The 16027-nt window shown below is 45.5% G+C and overlaps 1 long non-coding RNA gene across 1 annotated transcript; it reads left to right on the top strand.

Moving 5' to 3' along the window:
• The first annotated feature begins 956 nt into the window (after nt 1-956).
• On the top strand, nt 957-15062 carry LOC123332779. Its single transcript, XR_006549817.1, has 4 exons — nt 957-1069; nt 5642-5727; nt 10245-10351; nt 14813-15062. It is a non-coding gene; the product is annotated as an uncharacterized LOC123332779 (long non-coding RNA).
• Nucleotides 15063-16027: the final 965 nt, after the last annotated feature.

Consider the following 16027-nt stretch of genomic DNA (forward strand, 5'->3'; position numbering starts at 1 on the left):
CCAAGAAGGCTTCCTGTATTCAGAGGACTCGGGCATCCAGGCCAGGAGTGCTGGACGCCTCCTGCACCTTGTAGGTTGTCCTGCATCCCAGCTTATTTCCCATCCAATCGTGTAAATACCACAACTTGCCCACCAAGTTCCAAAATGCCCTGTAGGAGACAGCGTGGCCTCCTCTACAAAGCACTAATTTACGGAAAATCGTATTTTCCTGTAAGTGGATATCCCTGTGGGTGCATGTGTAGGTAAGACATCTCTCTATGTGAGCAGTGTTGAAGGAACCATCTTTCTCATGGTCGTAACCAACTTTCCATGGTTCTCTGCCCAACCTGGGAAACCTCACAGAAAGCCTGTTCCTTCCTTGCTGCTGCTGCTGTCGTCGCTTCAGTCGTGTCCGACTCTGTGCGACCCCATAGACGGCAGCCCACCAGGCTCCCCCGTCCCTGAGATTCTCCAGGCAAGGACACTGGAGTGCGTTGCCATTTCCTTCTCCAATGTGTGAAAGTGAAAAGTACAAGTGAAGTCACTCAGTCGTGTCCGACTCATAGTGACCCCATGGACTGCAGCCCACCAGGCTCCTCCATCCATGGGATTTTCTAGGCAAGAGTACTGGAGTGGGGTGCCATTGCCTTCTCCAGTTCCTTCCTTACTCGTACTCAGATTCAGTCTGTCTATTCAAGGGGGCTGTTCAAGTCACATGCATTCCTACAAGTCAGTCCCGGCTTTTTGTTCCAAGAACTCCGTGTCCCCCTCTGCATTCTGGAAGGTACCTTACACCCACTTTTTTCCCTTATAGCACGAACGTCTACTTTTCCAGTCATGTTAGTCTTGGCTCTTTAGATGAAGTGTGAGCTTCTTGAGTGGGGGACTGACTCTTCCCTGCCACCCACAAAGCCCTGAAGTATGATAACACGAAGGTTGGACACCTGTCTCCACTTAATGCTTTTCTTTCCCACACAGGCTGTGTGAGATCTGTCTTTCTGCTGGTGGCCGTCCTGCAGAACGCACGCCTGGTCAACATCCATGTCAGGCGGGTTTGAAAACAAAAGAAATACATGGCATCAGTTAAGAGGTAAGAAAGTCATGGAAACGGTCTTTTATTTTCAGATCAATAATAATGCAGCTCAGACACAGCAGCAAATTCCAGAAGCAATTAGACTCAAATGCTTTGGATGATTTATGTGCTTAATTAAAGGTTTATGAGAATTCATTAAGAAGTTACATAAATTGTCTTTATTCCTTACATCTGGATTATTTACACATACAGACTCATATTTATGGAAGAAAATGAAGGCGCTCTTTCACATTTTTAACTACAATCAAAATAAATGCTTGGAAGCCTGCTGATATGAAAATTATACTTTATTTCTAAGTTAACTTTAGGAAATCAGCTATTTGTTTTCCATTTATATGTTACATTTTTACCAGAACTTTGTTTTAACATCATAGTTTGATTCTCAAAATGTGGAACCTTTGCTCACTAAAGGTGGTTGCTATAGATTAAATGTCTGTGTCCCCTCACAATTCATACCTTGAATCTTAACCCCCAAGGTGATGGCATCAGGAGGGAGAGGGGGCCTTTGGGAGGTGAGAGTCACAAGAGTGGGGCCCCCATGATGGGATCAGTGCCCTGACAACAAGCCCCACAAAGCCCCCAACCCACAGAGGACACAGTGAGAAGATGAGAAGATGCCATCTGTGAACCAGGAAGGTCCGAGCCAGACAGTGAATTTTCCAGGCCTTCGTCTTGACTCCCAGCCTCTGGAGCTGGGGGAAAGTAATGTCCATTGTTCCTACACCACCCAGTCTCTGGTAGTCTGTTAGAGCATCCCCAAAAGAGAGTTGTCAGCGCTCACATTTAGTCTATTTTGTGAAAAAGTAAATTTGACATTTTTCATTGAAGTATAGTTGATTTACAATATTATAGTTGTTTCAGGTGTACAACATAGTGATTCAAAATTTTTACAGGTTATACTCCATTTAAAGTAATCATAAAACATTGGTTATATTCTCCATGCTGAGCTTATATATCCTTACAGCTTATTTATACATAGCAGCTTTGTCTCCTAGTCCCCCTCCTTTTCTTGTCACCCCTCCCTTCTCCTCACTAGTAACCACTAGTTTGTTCTCTATTTCTGTGACTATGTTTCTGCATTACTATATACATTCGTTTTGTTTTTTAGATTCCAGATGTAAGTGATAACATAAAATATTTGTCTTTTGAATAAAAGCAAAGTCTTGTCTGGCACTTAATGATATAAAAAACTCTCAACTGCCTCAAAAAGTCACCCTCTCTTTCTCTAAACTGACTGTGGTCCAATGGGTGTGCAGTTACTGATGCCTACAAAGAGCGAGGTCTGGGTCTCTGCAGACCCCACAGCACCTGTGGGGAACAGCACGGTGTCCTGTTCAAGAAACTAAAACAGGGTGGATCTCAAGGTTAAAAATAAAGCCCCCAACAAACAAACAAGGCAACCATGGGAACATGCGAGATCTTTGGAGGCACTGGGTATTGTGTAGCATCTTGACTCTGGTGCTGGCTGGTATGACAAGTGTTTGTGTATTTCCAAACTCATCAGAATGTATACATTGCATATGTGTAGTTTTTTGTATATCTCAATAAAACTGAGAAGAAAAAAATAAATGAAATTTACAATTGGATTTCTTCTTCCTTTTGACTTTTTCAAAATTATGGACCCCCTTTTCCTATTGAAATTAACCAAGAAGGGCATCCATTTAAATGGCACTTGTTATACCTCCATGCTTTTCAGCTAGTTGTTTGTATGTCTGTGTTTCTCACAGGTACACACACGTAATCACCCACACAAGCACCATTAATTACTAGATTTATTAAGTTTACTTTTCCTCCAGAAACCAGTTAGTGCCCTGTGTTGATGAGAAAGCACGTCGACACAGCTTAGCTTCTGCACAGGTTCTGCGGTCCCACGTGCACCGTGCTGAGCCACCACGAGAGTTCCGCACTGAGCAGCTCAGGAGGCGAGACTGCTCCACTCAGGACTTTGCACACATGCATTTATGAACACTGCCGAGCTACACAGTGTCTTTCTTAATCCTAAACTTCCTATTCAAATGTGTTTTCTGTCTAATACAAGCAAGGGTAAGGCACCAAACACTGAAAGAAATGTCTGGCTAAGTTGAAGCAGAGAAGAGAGCACAGAAGCAAATTCTGAAAAATGCAGATGTGGAAGGGAAAGGGAGGAAGATTAAGGAAAAGATGAGTCCAAAAGATAGTATACACATTGTGTGTGTGTGTGAATACAAAACCACAAAAGCAACAATTGTATTTTCCTGTTAGCAAACATGGATACACCTCCATGTAGTTTAATCACTGAAAGAATAAAACAGCATGTGAAGCAATGTGCAATACAGCAAGGAAATGGAAATCAGTTTGCCTTTTACAAATTAAGGAGATGTCCCTCTTCCTTTGGGAAGCTGAGACGTGTGAGCAGGGATGACAAGGTCCACCAGCTCAGTCCTGCTGGGACTCTGGAAATCTAGATGGGAGCTGCCTGGTTAGTCAAGCCTCATAGTAAAACCAGGCTGAGATTAGCAAGTTACTCTACTTTCTGGTTCCGTGGATCTTACACAATCACTAGGCTGTAGGCCATATTAGATGTTTCCGGACAGCTCAGTGGCCCAGCTCATTTGTTGGTTACTGATTTTATTTTAAATATGATTTTAGGGCATGTGATGTATCTAGAATAAGGTCTTCCCCGTCAAGTGGGAAACAATGCAGCCATGGCTCCAGATTCTGTCTCCAGAAGAGTCTTGTGACCTTAACAGGAGGGGATAGTGGCTCATGAAGAGAGCTTAACGGTAGCCCTGCTCTGGATCTGCAGGATCAGCAGCCCAGGGGGGTGCCTGGAATCTAGGACACAAACTTCCAGGTGACTCGCCTATGCTGTGAGTCCGAGAGCCACCACTCTAAGGAAATCTCCCAGCTCGGGGACCCCAAGCACCTGCTTCGGTCACTGAGGCCTCTCCCAGGCAACCAGCATCTTGAGCTGGTCCTGACTCACCCCTGGGTCCTTCCTCTACTTGGGCTTCGCCAAGGAGAGAGCCCGTCCCCTGGCTCACACTACTGAGGATGCAGCGCTGATGGGGTAGTGTGAGGCTGGTGCAGCGAGTGATCACACCTCCAGGCATCACGGGAGGCCGCCCTGCTCAGGGAAGAGGGTGATCACACACCCCTGCTGGAGGTGTGTGCCCAGAACCTTAATGCTGACCTCCGACACACAAGGAACACAAGATTCTATATCTGTGCTAATGATTTCAAGTGTGATCCTTCTTAACCACCTGGCATTCACTGGGAAACTGCTCCTGCCTCACAGTGACGGCTCTTAACTCACATACTAGGATGTACAGCCTTTTATAAATGCTCCACAATGGAGCACGTGCCTGGCATGTCACATTTTACAACAGATGTCAATACCCAAACTCCATCCCAGCTTCAGGACGATGACATCGCTGGTTCTCACAGTCACCTTCTCAGCTCCCCCCAGGAGGGACGATAACCCCTCCTTCCCAGGAGGAGGGCAAGGCTCCTAGCCACGTGATGTGAGCTTGGCTGGTCTGGGGTGTAGCAGTCCCAGAAGAGATCGGAGTGAAACACTACTGACCTTTTGCAAGCGAAACAGTGGAAAGCAAGAACGGATTATAAAACAGATCTTTCAAAAACAATTTTCTCAGTAGATGAGCTGTCTTTATTCTTCCCTATGGATTTTATGACTTTGTTAACAATACTGTATCATGTACTTAAAATTTGCCAAGAGTAGATCTTAAGTGTTTTCATTTAAAAAAAAATCATAACATTGTCACCAATGACAATGAGTGAGAGTGAGAGTGTTGATTGGCTTGACTGTGGCAATAATCTCACATTATCTATGTATATCAAATTGTCATGCTATACACCTTTCAGATCAGATCAGATCAGTCGCTCAGTCGTGTCTGACTCTTTGCAACCCCATGAATTGCAGCACGCCAGGCCTCCCTGTCCATTACCAACTCCCAGAGTTCACTCAGACTCACGTCCATCGAGTCAGTGATGCCATCCAGCCATCTCATCCTCTGTCGTCCCCTTCTCCTCCTGCCCCCAATGCCTCCCAGCATCAGAGTCTTTTCCAGTGAGTCAACTCTTCGCATGAGGTGGCCAAAGTACTGGAGTTTCAGCTTTAGCATCATTCCTTCCAAAGAAATCCCAGGGCTGATCTCCTATACACCTTAAATATGTGCAATTTTACTGGTCAATTATATCTCAATAAAGTTGGGGGAAAGTTGTCTACAAAGAGATCTATAAGAATAACTTTGCTAATTTTATGGTTAATTGCAACAAAGAGAAAACATTTTGCTCTGCTAAACCATTTAATACTAATTTCTAAATCATCATCCGTTAGGAACATGTTTTTTACCTTTCTGTGTCTGAGTTATATATGTGGATAGGATACTTAATTCTGACTGAAGGAATGTTATGTAGTATCCTTGGAAAGTCAAGCTATCTAGGAAAATTATAGCCAAGAACATCATCTACTCAGAAATTTATTTAATGGAGCACTCAAAATTACTTTTAGTGCACATATGAGGTAATATTTCTTTTAGCGAAAATTGTACATATTTTATGTTACAGAAAGAAATGTGCCCTGTTGAAGTGTCCTACCAGTACAGCAATGACAAGAACCAGAAACTATGGACACAGCAGTTGGGTAACACATGGTGAGTAAGGAGACTGTGCTACCCAGGGAGGCGCAGGGACCTTGACATACAGAGAGGAATGTCACGTGCTCTCAGTGCCTGTCCCTCAAACCCCAGGTGATGGTACCAGGGGGAGGGGCCTCTGGGAGGTGACGGTTTAGGGGCATGAGGTTATGAGGGTGGAGCCCCGGAATGGGGGTGGTGCCCTAATGAGAAGAGGCAGAGACCGGGGCACTCCGTCCGCCCCTCCTGTAGGGGCGCAGCGAGAGAGCCTCGCCGGGCAGCGACCCCACTGGCACTCTCGTCCTGGACTTCCAGACTCCAGAGCCCTGAGAAGTGAGCTTCTGTTGCGTAAGTCTCCATCTGGGCATTCTGTTTCGGCTGCCTAGCAGAGTGATGCGTCGCGTTTAAGATAGAAGGTGCCAGAGCAAGTCCCGATAGTCCCCAGAAGGAGTTTGTCTCAACGGCGTGTTGTAAAGGTGCCTAGAGAGGTGGTGCCGGCTTGGGCAGACAAGCTGGATGCTGGCTGGAGGCCCTTGGCTGCTGGATACCGGATCTCAGTTCACAGGCTGAGTGCACGTTCAGGTGCGAGACCCCGCCTTCCCACACATGGCCCGTGCAGGGCAGTGCTGGCAGGTTATGTGTTTTCTGATGTTCTCTGGCTGTTTGAGCCCTTGCTCACCGTAGGTGTCTTTTCTGAAAATAGATGTCTGGGACAACTTGAGCTATAGCCTTCACATACTCTCTGCTTTTGTTCTAATTGCTACTTGATGGAAGTTGTCTGCATAAAAACGTATTTTCTCTCATGTGAGAAAAGCACAGTAATTACATGTTAAATGAGGTCTTTTAAATACAGGAGCTTGGGAGAAGCAACTGACAATGGAGTAGTGTTTCAGAAAATTGTGTTCTCCTTTTTCTTTCTATAAATGGCACTGCATGTTTTAAGTACTTAGGAAGCATATCTGATTTCATATGTGATATAATATCTGGGCTAAATTTTTGAAGGAAGGCCTAATTGTGCTGTCCTATCATATCTGTTCCAAGACTGAGTTTGGGTCATTGGTCACTGGTAGCAGTAAACTGAGAGCTATTCTTGAGGTAGAAATAGACCTATATATCAGAAGTGAAGTTTTTGTCACTGCAACCAGAAGGGAATTTGGAATTAAATCCGAGTATTAAGTGATTTATTTACCGGGACCCATCATGTTACTATCAAGATTACATAACACATAATGCGAGAGCAGCGCGCCTTCACCACGGCAGCCAGAGGCTTAGCGGCAGCGTCTGCGGCGTCAGCGTGAGTCATTGGAGGACAGACGTCACGTTCCAAGTGTCAGTTTGAAAGATTTAATAATAAACTGAGAGCTTAGGAGAGGAAGGAGCAAAATAATACTGACGGAAGGGACAAAGAAGAACCGTACTTGACTTTTGAGAATCCACTTATTTAAGGGGGACTTGAGCAATAAGTCTGATTAACAAACCTCGCATTCTCTCGGTGAGAGGAGCGCTGGACGCTGGGGCCGTGGGGCCCTGAGACCCCAGTGCTGTTCACAGGACGAAGTCTCAGTGGGTTTCAGACCTGTGGGTGGTCACAATGCCCTGAACAAAGCACAGAGACTCCATTTCACTTGCATTCAGACTACAATTTGCTTTAAAATTTTTTGAATGTAGAATCCCAAAGAAACCTTTGCTGTAATACGCTGAGTAAGACGGCACTTCCGTGTCCTCCTCTAAGTAAGTAAGGGTGAGCGATTGTTATATCCTCCCCAGAAGGCTGATTCCATCGACTTCCTCGACAGTAAAGGTCAGTGTGTCTGACGCTCGGGCTGTGACAGGCATGCGTGTCCCAGCGCCTCACATGTGATGTTCAGCGACAGGGTCACAGGGAGGAGCAGGTGGGGAGGTTGACGAGGGCTGGTTCAGGCTCTGCCGGCCGCTGTCACTAGCACCTCGATTCTGCCGAGGCATCCAGGCCCCGCGCTGCCCGAGGCGTACACAGGAAATGAGCACCACACCTTGACTCAGATGGTCCATAAGTAGCATCTGCAACCACGGCTTCTTTAACAACACCGCTTTGTTGTTTATTAAGTGTCAGAGCCAGAGCTAAAGCTGACAATAAACGCAGTATTGGTAAACCAGGTCACCACCCCAACACCTAACAAATTCCATTGCTTATTGTGAAATAAGAATGATGGCTGATTCAAATAGAATCTGCTCCTGAAATAAATGAGGTTTAGTTTAAAAAAAAAAATTGAATAGGTTTCTTGGCAAACCTTGACTTAGAAAGTGCAGTATTACAAAAAGCCTCTTGGATTGAATTTGATTTTTCTGCTTTATATGGAAATTTGTGTTACTTTATATGAATATTTCAAGGCAGGCTTCTTAAAATATTAAATTTTACTTCATAAAAAGAGAAGAAAATAGGAAAAGACCATGAGTCATTTCGCTTAGTCCTCTCCTCTAGTTTAGGAAGAATCACATGAAATAGGTTCTCTACAAAATAAACCCAATTTATTCAAATCAGGCCATAACAGACCTAGATCAGCCAGCTACTCAAATATTTTTAAAGATCCACTTCACTCTCTGTGGTTGGGGGTTGGTCCTGAGTATTTGAGTAACTGAAGCAGTGACAGGAGGGAGGGGAGGGTGCCAGGGTTGGGGATTGGTCCCCCCAGGAGCTCCAGGAGAAATAAGCGAAGGGCCTGGTGGGCCTGCTGGACTTCAGATCAAGTGCCCTTCAGCGGGAGATTCTAAATCTCTCAGAACAGCTGGCAACCAGCTGAGATTAGTACAGACAGTCTGTGGAAAAGAGAGAAACGTGAAAATCCAAGATTCTCGGACACACATTCCCTTGTCCCAGGTTCCCTGTTATGTCTCGGTGCGTATTCTGGAGAAGGAAATGGCAACCCAATCCAGTACTCTTGCCTGGAAAACCCCATGGACCAAGGAGCCTGGGAGGCTGCAGTCCATGGGGTCGCAAAAAGTTGGACATGACTGAGCGACTACACTTAATTCTGTTCATTGTTTACGGTGGCCAAATTGCAGCTGACAGTATGTAGACTCTAGAATTCAGAATCACATTTTACAGGGCTCTAAACGTAGAAGACGGCTTCCAAACTGTCTCTCCACTGAAATGTGGGGCATCTGATATCACCGGTACTTCATGTGGTCACAGTCAGTGTGGATCAGGTCATCAGTCAGTCAGAGCCAGAAGCTATGTTCTGTCCCTTTGCCAGGGCCCTGGGGCTCCTGTCCTGAGCACATGGGGGGAAAGCAAGGAAACAGTGCTTAGGAGACAAAGCAGCAAGGGGAGCTGGGGAAGCAGGGATGGGAAATCTGAACAAACGGTTGGCTGTTTTCCTGCCGAGTTGAGGTATAATCGACAAATAAAAATTGGATATGTTCAAAGTATACAACTTGGTGCTTTGATATATGAATACATTATGAAGTAATCACCACAGTCAATTTAAAATGATCAAACTCATTGAGCAGAGAGCAGAGTGGTGGTCGTGGGGGGTGGAGTAGAGAGATGGAAATCCAGGATGTTGGTCCAAGGGTGCAGACCCTCAGGTGCTGGAGACGGGAGATGAGTGGGTTCTGGAGATTGGACCGACAGCCTGTGACAGGGCTGACAGCACTGTGCTGTACACTGGAAATGCTGAGTGTTCTCAGACAAACCTCAGTTGGCCTCTGGGCAGGTCCGCGAGGAATGGTGCAGCCAGCGCACATGCATGGCTTCAGACAGAGTCACAGGTGTGAAGTGCTGGGTGTGAAGCTTGCACAGCAGAGTGGACACAGGCTCCTCAAGCTGCTGGGGCTTCCTCACGTACGAGGTCTTTGTTTGCGTTTTAGAACATGTGGACTTGACTTTAGTTTCATGGAAAGCATTTAAGCCTGAAACAGTACCCTCAGACTTCTGGAGAAGGATGGTGAAAAGGTCCAAGAGGAGAGGAGGAAGCTATGAGAGGCTTCAGCCAGATGACAGACTGGCAGGACGGTCAGTGGGAGGTGATCCCAGGATGAAAGGAGGGGTTGTGGCAGGAGAGGAAGCCGCTCAGAGTGAATCAGCAGGCTTTCGGTGCTGGCAGGGATCTTTGCTGCATCATGCAGGACCTTCCGTGGCGGTGTGGGCTCTCTAGTTGCAGTGCGCCAGCTGAGTTGCCCAACAACACGTAGGACTTAGTTCCCTGACCAGGGGTCAAACCCGCACCCCCTGTATGCTGGAAGGCGGATTTTTAACCACCAGAGTATTCCCTAATTAAGATATTCTGCATTATCTTAATTTAGATAATTTAGAGATTAACATATTCTGCATTATCTTAATTGCTCCTCCAAAGTAGCATTGAATTGCTAGACTAGTGAATTCACACCTGAGGAAGGTAAGAACTCCAGTTTCCTGACTAAGGTCACAGAGCTGGAAAATGCTGAGCCAGCCCTGGACCCAGTTCTGGTGGTTGCAAATCCGTGGCCTGTTCACACTGCACGATATTCTCTGATGTGAATGTGTGACTGACTTGCTGGTGGTCAAACCAACACAGGGAGGAGAGAAGATGCTGGAAGTGAGAGTCTTGTGAAAATGCCGTCTGAACAGCCATGTCCTATGGGACAGGGAGTCGTTGGGATCAGAACCAGGTAAATGAACAAGGTAAGGTTAGGAAATCTTCAACGTGAGGTCCTCGAGGGCCGTGGATGTCCCAGATGTGGTTGGAAGGACCTGCCTGCCCAGGATACGCAGACGTTGTCAGTGTGTAGGCTGGTGACCCTGGGGGAGTAAAACTCAGTGTGTGATTTAAACAGCACACCTGTCAGGACGGCTGGCACCCAGGTCTGACAGCAGTGAATGCAAACAAGGAGGTGGAGCAGCGGGAGCACACGTTCCCCACTGGTGCAGATGGAGAGTGTTCCCATCACTGTGCACGTCAGCGTGGGGGTTTCTTACAAAACTAAGTGTACTCTGACCAGACCATTCAGCAGTCTTGCTCTTTGGTATTTACCCAAAGAAGTTGAGAACTTATGTCCACACAAAAACCTGCACAAGGGTGTTTACAGAGCTTTATTCATAATTGCCCAAAGTTGGAAGTAACCCACTTGTCCTTTAGTAAGTGAATAGAAAAACAAACCGTGGTCCATTCATACAATGGGCTAAAGTAGAAGAGCTGTCAAGTGAAAAGGCCCAGAGAAGCTTCAGTACATCCTGCCCAGTGTACAAAAACTAAATACTGTGTGATCCCAGCCATACGACCTTCTGGAAAAATCAAAACTGTAGACACAGCGTAGAAATAAGTGGTTGCCAGGGGTGCCCTCAGTGAGAGGGCAGGTGAGGTGAGGAGGAGGAGTCCCGGGGGTTTTCAGGGCTGTGAAACCATCTGTGTGCTGCGGTAATGGTGAATGCATGTCCTGTTGTTATATTAAATACATTTGTCCAGGCCCATACGATGTATAACACAAGAGTGAACCCAGTGTAGTTAATAATGTATCAGTCATGACCTATAAATTATAACAAACATAATACCGTCATGCAAGATGTTCACAGGAGAGGTGACTGTGAGGGGAGATGGAGGTGGTATGTGGGAACTCTGTTACTCTCTCCTCAATATTTTATATAAATTTCAAACTGCTATAAAAATCAGTCGATCATTTTTTTTAATGTTTGTGGAGACAGTGGATGATGATACTTGGAAAACATCAGCAGTTAAGAACTGGCTGGAGGAGGAGGAGGTGATTTTTTTTTAAAGGAGAATAAACACTGAGCTGCTGAGCTGGCCATCACGCCCGACGTGCGCTCAGTGTTACTGCAGCTGTTTCACGGGTGACGGTCCTGGCAGTCCTCGGTCCTGTAAGATAGGGTGTTTCCAATGCCGATTTACAACTGTACACAAGCAGATCTGCTTCTTACGCACACACGTGTGCACACACACACATGCACACACGTGCATGCGCACACTGACACACATACACACAGACACACACATGCACGCACACATACACACATGTGTGCACATTACACATGCACGTGTGCACACGCATGTACACATGAACACACATACACACATGCACCCACATGCACATACACACATATGCACTCATACACATGCACACACAGACACGCACGCACGCACACAGCATTTCCTGCTCATCCATCTCCATCCTCTGAGAGAGTCCTTCCTCACAGCCACACAGCTCCCACCCACTCCATCATCCTCCTGCCCCTGGAGGTGGGGGTCAGGACCACTTGATGCTGCCTGGGGACTTTCCAGAAGCTTCCACCACTGTCCCCGACCTCCTCAAACCACCCCCACCCTCCAGCTCCACCACCCACAGCTCCCGTTCTGCTGCTGCTGGCTGCATCCTGTCTCTGTAATAACCACTGCCTCTGCAGCCTGTGTGCTTGGGGCTTATTTGTTGGTCATCTCCCTCATGACTGCCTTTTCTGTTTTGTTTTGTTTTCGGAAAAATGCATAAGACAAAACTTACCAATGTAATGATAATCATGCTATTTTCTTATCAAATTGATAGTGAATTATTTTTAATGAAATTTGAATTTAAAATTGAAATATAGGCATGTTGTGTACTACTGAAAATAAAACTCCCCCCAAAGAAAATATCACATTTCATATACATATGTACACTCACTGAGCCGTAAAATATTCCTAATGGAGCAACAAGATGGTGCAGGAGTAGATGAGCTTGGAGTACATGTCTCTCCATGGAAACATCAGGAATACATCTTCAGACACAGAAGTGCTTGCAGAACACCAACTGACAGGAGTACCTGACCACCAGGAAAGAACATATAGAACTACGCAAAACTCAGGAGGATGAAGGAATTCCGGGGGAAAACAGGAGTGTCAGTAGGCCTGGACCTGCCCTCAGCAGGTGGGGGAACTGAAGCAGGGGTCCGAGCCCCACATCAGGGCAATTGTCTGAGTCAGAGGAGAAACATTTAAGGCTGAGAGTGAAACAGCTGATCTGGGGAAGCCTCAATGGGATGAGAATCAGACAGTCCTTGCCACAGCCATACATACCCTCGACAGGGATGCAGGTCCCCTAGAAGGCACAGAGGCTGGGAGCTGGAGTTTAGGGGTTGTGGAGCAATCCCAGGGTGAGGGCTGGTGTTGACTGCAGAGGGACTAATCTAGAGGAGGTGAGGGAGGAGATTGTGGTGGAAAATGCCAGTGGAGGAAAGGCAGGCAGCCACGGAAGCAAGGCAATGCTGCTGAGTCACACATAGCGGGTGCAGCCATCACCATAGCCTCTCTCCCCAGACATGACAGCATCAGCTGAACAATAGAGAGGCTGGCCCAAGAAACGCCTGACACACTGAACTACAGAGCAGGACCCCACCCAGGGAGCTCCTTTAGTGAATGACACACTGATCTACAGAGTAGGACACCAGTCGGGGGGCCCCTCTATGTGCCTGACATGCTGAACAATAGAGAAGGACCCCAGGCCAGGGAGCCCTCTAAGTGCCTGAATGAGCGGAGCTACGGAAAAGACTGGCCAAACAGGCTTTCTGATCACCAGCTACCAGAGGCTCAAAAAAAGACTCTGAGAGGGCCATAACTCTTATGGTGGAGGCAGTCAGTGTCCCTGCACACTTGACACCATCAGAGTCCCCACGACCCAAGCAGCTGCATCTCCTTCATGCTGAACCCTCACTGGGGTGGAGCTGCCACAGGGAAAAAAGTCTTGCGTCTGTGCACATAGGGTTGCCTCCACTGTGTTCAACTGTTTGCGACCCTATGGACTGTGGCCTGCCAGGCTCCTCTGTCAGGGAGGGCAGTTCTCCAGGCAAGAACACTGTAGCGAATTGGCCCATACTGGTTGCCGTACCCTTCTAGAGTGCTACATTTCCTGCTGCCCTAGCCACCAACCCCCCTGAGTACCTGGTGCTTCCAGGGCTCCTGCAACCCAAGCACCACCTCCACACCTGGCCCTCACAGGGACAAACCCAAGTCCTCCAGAGCAGCCTCAGGAGCAAACCCCAGTGGATGCCCCACATGCAGAAGTGTAGTTCAATTTCAACCACAATTGAAACCCAGGGGCAATGTGGCTAAGGAAGAAGACCCAAGACCTTCCCACTAGCTGTACAAGTTGCAGATTAAATCCACATGATCAACTAGGCAGACTCTGTGTCTATGGAATATGCATATAAGGCCATTGAGAGCTCCCACAAAACAAAATGCATCAGTTCTGATAGCTATGGACATTGGAGGCAAGAACACATAGGAGTAGGACCAGATTAGAGTCTGAGCTGCTCCCAAAGCAGGTCCAGAGACCAGCACAGTGTTGGAGGGCATCCTAGGGAGGTGAGGTGGACTGTGACTCCCAGCGAGGGAAAGGACTCTGACAGCAGTGACTCAAGAAAAACATTTATTATTCCTAAGTTCTGACTTGTTCTATGGTTCCTTTGGATTTTATTTCTTTTTTTGTTCCTTCTCTGTTGTAGTTGTCGATTTTATTAGCACTGTGAAATCTAATTAAGTTTTTGAGTGTTTTTTTTTTTTAATCACACTTTTTATCACTGTTAAAAACCTATGCCTCTATGTTGGCCTTTTGCAGTTCTGTGCAGTTTCCTTTTTCTTTTTTCTTCTTTTTTTTCTAATTTTTAATTTTTTAGACCTATTATTACTTTTTCTACATTTGTTACCTTGCTTGCTTTTCTTCTGTTCTTTTCCCCTTGCTTAAACTTTTATATATATGTCTTCTTTATCTACCTCTATTTAACTTTGCATTTCTTTTTTCTCTTCTTTCTTTATTTTCTTTCTTCTTTTTCTCACCATATTTTTTAGTTTTGTTTTCATTGCTTTCTTCCCCAGTTTGGCACCTTACTTTTGCTTTCCAGTTTCTGCTTTAGTTAGTTTTGTTCTTAACTGATGGATCATTTTTGGTTTCCTTTGTGTGCTGGGTCAATCTATTGTACTTTATTTTTGTTGACTGTTTTGATTTTGCTTATGGGTGTATATGTATATGTGTATATTCCATTATTTTAACTATTATTTGCCTGATTTTGTAACAGCCATTTGTCTGGGGTTTATCTTTTGTTTCTCACTTTTGGGTATTCATTTTAATCTCATTTAATGCCCTAACAAACCACCTGTGGAAGCTCCATTGCTGGCCAGTCTTGAGCCTTTGGAGTGGGAGTGCTGACTCCAAGATACAAAATACCAGAGAACTCCTAAACATAGAAAGTATCAAATAGTGAGAACTCCCACAAAGGAAACCACTTGAATACAAGACCCTGCATCACCCAACTGCCAGTAGTACCCTGTGCCAGCCACCTCATCCAAACAACAAACAAGACAAAAATACAAACCCAATTATTGACAGAGAGGATTACCACCTCACTCAGCCCTGCCCATCACAGGAAGAAAAAAAACTCAGCACAAATCTCACCCTACACGAAGCTTACACAAGCCACTGCACCAATCTTAGGAGGGCAGAAACCAAAAGGAAAAAAGAATTCAACCTTGAAGCCAGGAAAAGGGAGACCTCAAACACAATAAGTTTAAAAAAAAAAAAGAAAGAAAAGGCAGAGCAATACTGCACAAATGAAGGAACAAACTACAAACACACACATCCAAATAAATAAAAAGGAAATAGGCAAACTGCCTGAAAAAGTATTCAGAATAATGATAGTAAAGATGATCAAAAATCTTGAAAGTAGAATGGAGAAAATGCAAGAATCAATTAACAAAGACGTAGAAGAATTAAAGAATAAACATACAGAGACAAACAAACACAATTACTGAAATTTAAAATGCTCTAGAGGGAATCAATAGCAGAATATCTGAAGCAGAAGAACAAATCAGTGAGCTGGAAGATAAAATGGTAGAAATAACTTCTGAAGAGCAAATAAAGTAAAAAGAATAAAAAGAACTGAGGATAGTCTCAGATGCCTCTGGGACAATATTAAATGCACCAACATTTGAATTATAGGGGTCCCAGAAGAAGAAGAGAAAAAGAAAGGACATGAGAAAATTTTTAAAGAGGTGAACTTCCAGATGTTCAAGCTGGTTTTAGAAAAGGCAGAGGAACCAGAGATCAAATTGCCAACATCCGCTGGATCATGGAAAAAGCAAGAGAGTTCCAGAAAAACATCTCTTTCTGCTTTATTGACTATGCCAAAGCCTTTGACTGTGTGGATCAAAATAAACTGTGGAAAATTCTGAAAGAGATGGGAATACCAGACCACATGGCCTGCCTCTTGAGAAACCTATATACAGATCAGGAAGCAACAGTTAGAACTGGACATGCAACAACAGACTGGTTCCAAATAGGAAAAGGAGTACATCAAGGCTGCATATTGTCACCCTGATCA

Source organism: Bubalus bubalis, chromosome 1 (genome assembly GCF_019923935.1).
Source record: "Bubalus bubalis isolate 160015118507 breed Murrah chromosome 1, NDDB_SH_1, whole genome shotgun sequence".
In the NCBI taxonomy this organism is placed as follows: Eukaryota; Metazoa; Chordata; class Mammalia; order Artiodactyla; family Bovidae; genus Bubalus; species Bubalus bubalis.